The sequence below is a fragment of the Suricata suricatta genome, chromosome 16 (assembly GCF_006229205.1).
Source record: "Suricata suricatta isolate VVHF042 chromosome 16, meerkat_22Aug2017_6uvM2_HiC, whole genome shotgun sequence".
Taxonomy (NCBI): domain Eukaryota; kingdom Metazoa; phylum Chordata; class Mammalia; order Carnivora; family Herpestidae; genus Suricata; species Suricata suricatta.
Genome location: NC_043715.1, coordinates 46,603,884 through 46,612,602, shown reverse-complemented (window position 1 = coordinate 46,612,602; position 8,719 = coordinate 46,603,884). Strand labels below are relative to the sequence as shown.

General features: G+C 41.0%; 1 protein-coding gene across 5 annotated transcripts in view; it reads right to left on the bottom strand.

Moving 5' to 3' along the window:
• LOC115281282 overlaps window positions 1-8,719 on the bottom strand; it is a 13,912-nt gene that overhangs the window by 3,405 nt on the left and 1,788 nt on the right. The gene's annotated exons all lie outside the window — the stretch shown is intronic.

The following is an 8,719-nucleotide window of genomic DNA, read 5'->3' as shown; positions in this document are numbered from 1 at the left end:
AACATGGAAGGAGCCTAAATGTCCATCACCTGACGAATGGATCAAGAAGATGTGGTATATATTCACGATGGAGTACTACATGGCAATGAGAGGGAATGACATATGGCCTTTTGTAGGAAAGTGGATGGACCTTGAGGGTGTCATGCTGAGCGAAGTAAGCCAGGCAGAGAAGGACAGAAACCATATGTTTGCACTCATACGTCTAGCAGGAAAACAGGAGAGACTTAATGGAGAACCAGGGGGAGTGGAGGAAGGAGAGAGAGAGTTGGGGAGAGAGAGGGATGCAAAACTTGAGAGACTATTGAATGCTGAAAATGAACTGAGAGTTGAAGGGGAAGGGGAAGGGGAAGGGGGGAAAAGAGGTGGTGGTGATGGTGGAGGGCACTTAGGGGAAGAGCACTGGGTGTTATATGGAAAACAATTTGACAATAAAATATTCTGGAAAAAAAACTATATTGTAATTACTCATTTCCACGTGTTAATGAAAACCTATTCTGACACTCATTACAGACAGCAAGGCACACTTTATTGAGGCTGACGCTACAGTGGGTTTGCATAGGAGAGACGATTGGACTCAACTCCAAATCAACAAGAAGAGTGCTGATTTATAAGCAAGGAGCAGGGTGGGGAGTCAGTGGATGGAAAATTACCAAGAAAGTAGAATAATTCTTGCCAAGACCTAACAGGGTTCTGACTGAAGGCAGGATGGAGTGATCACCTACCTAACAGACGCTGGGGCGGGGGGGCGGGCAGGGTGCTGGTGGTAGGGAAGTTGGTCAGATCATTATCTGAGGGTGCTCAAATATCAAGGGTGGGAGATTCTGGCTTAACTGATTTCACAGGTTTCTGGTTAAAACTGGACCTGAAGCCCACGGTCAGGCTTCCTTAAGCAAATGTCTCAGAGAGACTGACTAAGGTCTGGACCAGGAGAGAATCTTTTCTGCAAGTTTCCCTCTATCTTATACAGTTTCCACTAAACCATAGTGTTCAGAGAGAAAAAATCTTTAAGGATTTATCAGGGAGATATAAGAGAGATTATAAAATTTATCAGAGACTACCACAAAAGCTCTGCCAATGTATTTTCACATATAGTTTAAATGAACAATTATCTGGATAAATGTTAATCAGCAAACCTCACCTCAGCACAAAGGCATAATATGAATAGACCAATAACCATTAAAAATTTAAAATGTGAACCACTAATTTCCCTCCATCAAAAACAACAACAACAAAAACCAGTACCAGGCCCCGATGGCTTTATGGGTGAGATTTAACAAATCTTCAAATTAAAGATAATCCTCAACAAACTCCTACACAGAATAAAAAAATTTTAAAACAAGCATATTTCCTAACTCAGTTTATGAGGCTAATTTCATAGCTTCATATCAAAACCAGGCAAGAAATTTACAGACCAGTTTCACTTAGAAATACATACACAAGGGCTGCCTGCGTGGCTGTGTCGGCTGAGTGTCCGACTCTTGGTTTCGGCTCAGGTCATGATCTCATAGTCCATGAATCTGAGACCTTCACTGGGGTCTGCTCTGACAGCATGGAACCTGTTTGGGATTCTCTCTCTCCCTCACTCTCTCTCTGCCCTTCCCCTGCTTGCTCTCTCTCTCTCTCTCTCTCTTAAAAATAAAATAAACTTAAAAAAATGCACATATAAAATCAAAGTAAACATTAGTATGCCAAATACAAAATTAATAATAACAGAAAGCAAATAAACAAAAGGGTTATCAGGACCAAGTAGGATTTCTTTTTTTTTTTTAAAGTTTATTTATTTATTTTGAAAGAGAGAGAGAGAAGGAGTGGGGGAGGGAGAGAGAGAGAATCTGAAGCAGGCTCCACGCTGTCAGTGCAGACCCTACCCAGGACTTGAACTCTCAAACCATGAGGGCACTTGTGGGGAAGAGCACTGGGTGTTATATGGAAACCAATCTTACAATAAACTATTAAAAATGGAAAAAAAAACCTCTCTTGAACCATGAGATCATTACCTGAGCTGAAGTCAGATGCTTAACTGACTTAGCAACCCAGGTGCCCCTTTTTCTTGTTTTGATATGGACTATTGGATATACACAGAGTAATTGCTTATATCGTCTGTGCAGCGTTTGAAGAGCGACAATTATTTAAAAACTCCCTATGTGTCCTCCCCCAGCTTGAGGAAGAAGAACCAGCACCTCCCATGCTGTGGATGCTCTCGCCAACCCCTCTGCCAGCCCACTCCGCCCCGGCTACATTCTACAAAATAGTCCCCTACCCTTACATTTCTTCTTTTTCAACCATACACTGTATCCTTAAAAACCATATATTTCATTTTGCTTGTTTTTGACCTTCATAAAAATGAAATCACACTGAATTTTCTGCCACTTGCTTTGTTCCATCAAAGTTACATCCCTCGGGGCACCAGTGTGACTCAGTCAGTTAAGCTCCCCACTCCCACCTAGGTCATTCCCGAGTTCGAGCCCCTCTATGGGCTCTGTGATGACAGCTCAGAGCCTGGAGCCTGTTTCAGATTCTGTGTCTTCCTCTTTCTCTCTTCACCTCCCCCACTCGCAATCTGAGGGGAAGAGCACTGGGTGTTGTATGGAAAACAATTTGACAATAAAATATTATGGAAAAAAAAAGTCAATACATATCAAACAAAATTAAAGAAAAACTATGTTTGGTGTAGCATTTTGTACACACTCTGTATCATTTAAGGAAGCTCCTTTTTTTTAAGGTTTTAACATAATTTCGTTGTTTTAGGGCTAACGTGCATAAAGGGAACTGAAAAACACAAGAAACAAAGAACAATGTCATCCATAACCACAATCACAGTTTGACTTGTAGGTCCTATGTGTGTATCTACACAACCAAGCATTTTAATGTAATGAAGATCGGACAGTTATGCATCGTGCTTTTTACACACCATGAATATTTACCATTTCAAAGTCCCCAAACTATGAGTATTTTGTTAACCAAGAATACACTACCCAACACCAGCTGAGAGAACAAAAGTGTAATCCTGCCTTTCTTGGTGACAAAATGGCAGCAGGTCTCTAGATAAAGATATTGGCAGAGTTACAATTAAAATATTGCATTCTTTTATTGTTCAATTAAAAATGAGACATAAAGTAGGAGAGTACACAAAGTATAATGCTTCTAAAATAATTCCTTATCTAATCTATACACGATTCAAATATTAGCAAAGAGGCAGGTTTCCACTGAATCACTTAATGTATTCCCATAGTACAGCCGAAGAGATGCACACACATTAGCGGTCATCACTAGAATGTACATAGGAACACAGCCGCACACATCTCTTCCCACTGGACTTCCCTCTGTGGCCGGTTCCAAGTCCTGACACACATTTCTCGGAGACAGCTGAACACTTCCATGCCCAAGATGCTTCCCAAGGAAGTTCCTTTTTATTTCGATTTTACTGAGGTTTTACCACTAAGTAGGCTGAATTTTAGGTAGTGGACACTAGGTTGAGATTCTTTTTTCATGCATCTTTTTAAAAAATCACATCGTTTCCTTCTTTAAACCATTTATGCTGTGAATTACACTGACTTTCTGCTGTTTAACTAACTGTATTCCTGCCCTACTCTTCATATTTCGTACAGATGATCTTTTTCTTTCATTGCTGGATTGTGTTTCCTGTTCCTCTAGGATGTTTGCGTATGCTGCCTTTGACCTGTTACTTTCCTTTCTGTATTTTTTCTGGTTTGAGGGTCAAGGTTATTCTGCCCTCATAGGAAGAGCTGGTGATGTGTTCTCTCTTTCACTATTTTTTTTAAAAGTATGCATAAGATTAGAATAAAGTCACGAATGTTTAAAAATCATTTGAAAAATGATCAAAATAGTACCTCAGAATAGTACCTCAAAATAGTTCAAATATTTCAAAATAGTAACTCAAGTTCTTTGTTGGTTAACACAGCTATTCATGCATTTCCTCTTTCTTCTTCTTCCAATGTTAAGCATCTTAAAACATTTAAATTTTGCTACAATCTCCCTGGGTTGCATCCTGTGTGTTCTATGTATAGTAGTTTTGCTGTTAGGTAACGCATATTTTGAAATCGCCATTTATAGTTTCTGTTCAGGCAGGAATTTTTTTCAAACACATAGTTTCCATTCAGGTGGTGGTTTTTCTGGCTTATGTTTTCATTCAGTTGTCTGCCTTCATTCCACAGTGTTTACAGAGCCTTCCATGTCTTTGTCTTGACTGAAGTTTGCTGTCTGGCTTACTATGTGGCAAATCTTCATAAAGTTGCCATGTGCGCTTGAAAGCAAGTATTACCACATTTTACATATACCTCCAGCTTCTTGCTTTGCTCAAGTATTCTCTATCCTTCCTGATATGTTAGCTTCCTCTAATTAGCTTGTTCTCTAATTCCTGAAAGACAGAGGCTCAAATCTACCAAGAGAATAGATTCCAAGTGGCTTTTTAAAGCCACGCATTTACCTACTACATATCGGCCCCCAAAGCCTGCAAAACTTCTATGTGGGATGAAACCCATCAAGAGGTACTGAACTCCTGCCCCTACAGCAGCATGTGGTTTTCCTCGCACTCCGTAGTCAACGAACTTGTTCTCCTGCAGGCAAGGCGAAGAGTGGAGAGTTCCCAGGGACTTAGTACATAACGGAGTGGGGTAAGGCTCTGGCCAATTAAAATTCTTCATTTTCAGGGCAGATGTGTGAATTAGTAGAACCAGTCAGAGGAGTATTCTGTCAACATCTATTTTTGTTAAAGATGCCCTTGCCCCAGAGCCAGCAACCAGCATCCACTTTGGGGTATTAATATATGCCCCAGGAAAGTCTTCAGCCTGTGCATAAGAAAACATGCTCCAGGATACAGAAGTGTTGCTGTGCCAGCAAAACAGTGATTTCAACGTACTGCCTTTCAGTAGGGGGATGAGCTCTGCTTTATTCCTCAGGTGGGATCCAACCCAGCAGTTACAACGGAGGAGATTGACATTTAACAACAATGCTCTATGTAAAAAAGACTTCAGGTTGTTTTGTTTTGTTTTTTGCCTGCTACTAAAAAATACTTAGCTTAGGACTTCTTTCTGTAAATTAAAAATTCAAAAGCAGACCAGTAGGGGCAGGGCTCTGTGTGGAACAGAAGTGCGGCCCTGGGCTGGGTATTGGGTGGCAGCCTGGCCAAGGAAGGGGCCGGGGCCCCAGCTTGGCAGACATAGGACATAACGGGGGTTAAAGCTCTTGGGGTGCTTGGTTGGCTCTCTCGATTGAGCGTGTGACTTCAGCTCAGGTCATGATCTCATGGTTCGTGGGTTTGAGCCCCATGTCGGGCTGTGTGCTGACAGCTTCCTCGGGTCCTGGAGTCTGCTTGGGATTCTATGTGTGCTTCTCTCTCTGCCCCTCCCCCATTTGTGCTCTGTCTCTCTCTGTCTTTTCAAGAAGAAATAAATGTAAAAAAAAAAGCTCTTTTGACGTTATCCTTCAGCGGGGCTATTGGGCTTAATTTCTTGTGTCTTAGAGAACTATGGATCAAATGAGGGGCCTATGGCCTTGTGCTGGCAGGCAATGTGGTCATTTTCCTGATAATTCAAGGTTTTTTTCCTTGTATTTGGAAGAGGAGATGATTTTAGCTAGGAGCAGTGGAAGCACTTTCTGCTGATAGATTGCATTTTATTTCTTAGCAGTAGCACTATACGTATTTGTGTGTACACGTGGCCTTTTATGATGAAATTTCCTATGCTATTTTTTTATACCTTTCCATCATGTTCATTGTAAGAAGGACTACATGAGAAAAAGATTCATTTTATTTCCAGCTAACAGACCTCTCCATTTGCTCAAGCTGATGTATGTTATTTGTTTGCTGTTCATACAGGCACAATGCTCTCAGAAAATACATGCAGACAGACTTGTAGACAGCTCCTTTCTCAAAATGAATAAGAACATTAAAAAAAAGAGAATTCTGGCCATTCAAAAAATAATAATAAATAAATACATAAATGAAATGGGCTTTTCTCTTTTTTCTCTTATATATGCCTGGAAAACAAATGCTTTACATTACTTAGAACTTCTCAATGTTGAAAGGGGCTAAGTTTTGCTAACAACTAGATAACCCTACACATTTGCCTTTAGAGTCTCTTCATTTGTAATGATCTGTAAACCTATTTATAACTTTGTAAGATTTTAACAAAATTGTCAGGATTTAAATTGTAAATGAAATCCTTTTGTCCAGTTGAACCTTTGTATTTGTTATGTTACTTGGAAAGTCCTGTGAAGCAAATAATGGTAAACCTTAGGTTGTATTGCTTGGGTGGATGTTGTAAGTGATCAAACATCTGTAACTATATCTACATAGAGATATAGATATTGTTGCTAAAGTTTTAATATGTTTATTCTGATGTAGTCTTAAAAGTTAGAATCTCTTGGCCTTAAAGAAATGTTAAGAGCAAATATTGCTGTGTATGAATGCACAATACAAAAGTTTGGTTTTGGTATAAAAAAGTATGAAAACCATACTACATAGTATTGTTGAGTATAAAATGTATTTTTTAAAAAAGTAAAGGAAATATTGTCAAACTCCTATTAAGGTTGGATCAGTTATCCAGGAAAATTTTGACTTCTATCCAGAAAGAGAGACTGACTTGTACTTTTCTAGCAGTGTAATATCAGTCACCAAAATCCCCTTTTAAAAAAACAAAACCTGATGTAACCGATCCTTCCATCTAGGTCAGCTACGCCCAGGAGAAACAAAATTCTGTGTCTGTGAATCTACTTTGTTCATGCTGGACAACTGAAAATGCCTGTTGGAACATTTCAAACAAATGCCTGCTACAAACGAGACATCGGAGAATGACTCACTCCAGTAACTATAAAAGGCGGGCTCTCCAAGCTGTCTACAGTCTTTGTGCACGGAAGTGGAGAAGGGCACACTCACTGTGTCCTGCACCAATTTAATCAAGTTTAGTAGCAGACCCTGAGCCATGAAAATTAATCACGGAAGTTGTAGCTACCCTTATCCTGCTTATGATAAAGAGGTATATCTCAGAGTCGCTCACGACATTTATGGAGAAACAATCGATGTTCATGGATTTGTTAAAAGAGTTGTGCCAGTTTCTGTTGAAGAAGACCCTTATTTACCTCCTGAGAAAACTTGCTTGCATTTCACACAGTCTGATTGTTGAATTCTTTAAAAATATACCATTGGATTTTCGACACAAGAGGTTTATTGAACCCACATCAGTGGTTGTGCTTTAGCTGCTGTCATGCCTGTGCACTTCGGGCTCTCTGGGGAAATACTTGTCATCGGGAGGAGAACAAATTATTTTAGTAGCTTATCTACACCCTGTGGAGGCCATATGTATGCTCCGCTCTCTCCTTGAGTTGTCATCGGGTCCCTTAGGCCAGACTCACAGAGAAGACTGGCTCACCACAGTCAACTAAAAGATTAGCACTGAATCACTAATGTTAAGAATGCTTAATACAGATCCTGGAGACTGTAACTTCTGTAAAAAGACCACCCACATCTGGATGCCACATGACCTTCCAGCCTGTGCCAACCACGAAGGGCTATATCCTGCCGCACTTCTCAGAAGGAAGCTTAGTTCCTGAACTCCACCCTGCTACTACCACAGTCACACATCTACACATAGTAAAGCTAGTTTATGCTACAGAAATCATAATTCGTTCAGAGTACCTTACACAAGCCCGGGGCTTTGCCTTTATCAGCGCCTTCTCCTGCTCCCACAGAGCACTTTTCAGGTGCCTCCTGAATCTGTGTCCCCTGGATTCCAATGTCTAAAAGCTTCAATAAACTTTTCCTTTGCTTTGAAACTTCTGTTCTTTCTTGTTTACCACAACTGAGAAAATAAACTTAGTATCAACAAATGGAGGGTCTAGACCTTTACGGCCTGGTTCTAGGCTGACTTCTTTCTCCTGTGTGGCTCAGGGTCTATAGTCAGGATGCAGAAGGGAGTAGGGATTTACCTTAATGATGACCAAGACAGCTCCATGGGTGGGGTGGGGTGGGAAGGGTGGGCCCGCAGCCTGGGAGAGATTTGCTGAATGGAGATGGGAGTGGAAGGTGGTTTCCAAGGGTGAAACTCTGGGGTAAGCGTCTCAAGGGGTCTCTGGGGAGGTCTCATTTCTCCAAGAGAAGTTCAAGTGACAGAAGCACAAACAAGGAGCTGGTCAGAGGCACTTTGGACAGTTGGAGGGCATGTACTGAAATTTGACCAGAGGAAAGCCAGCGGCATTTGGGGCTGAGCTGGAGAAAGGTTTCAGGTCCCCAGAATTCATGTTCCAGTGGTCTCATTCTCAGGTGGGGCGGTGGTGGTAAAATTCAGAAGGTCACAGACCCCCCACACACCCCCTCGGGTCAGTTGAGACCCTGTGGAGCAGGAAAGATGTAAGTAAAACAACCCTCTCTGAGGAAACCCGGAAACTACATGGAGAAAAGCACATATTTAAACCATTTTATTATTTTTCTTTCCATAACATTAATATTTATTGCTTTGTATAAATACTGTATTGAAAGCCCAAGCATTTAGTTTACATACAGACATTACACGATTATATACCTCTTCATAAAGGCAGTGAACACAATCTACTTTACAGAAATTTTACATTTCTAAGTATTTAAAGTACAGATGAGACTAGGTTGGTACACGGCTGTGCTTTCCGGTGGAGGAGGCCCCAGAGAGAGGTGACGGTGGGACCTGAGCGTGGTGGGCACTAGTGTGACCCCCAGAGATGTCCACAC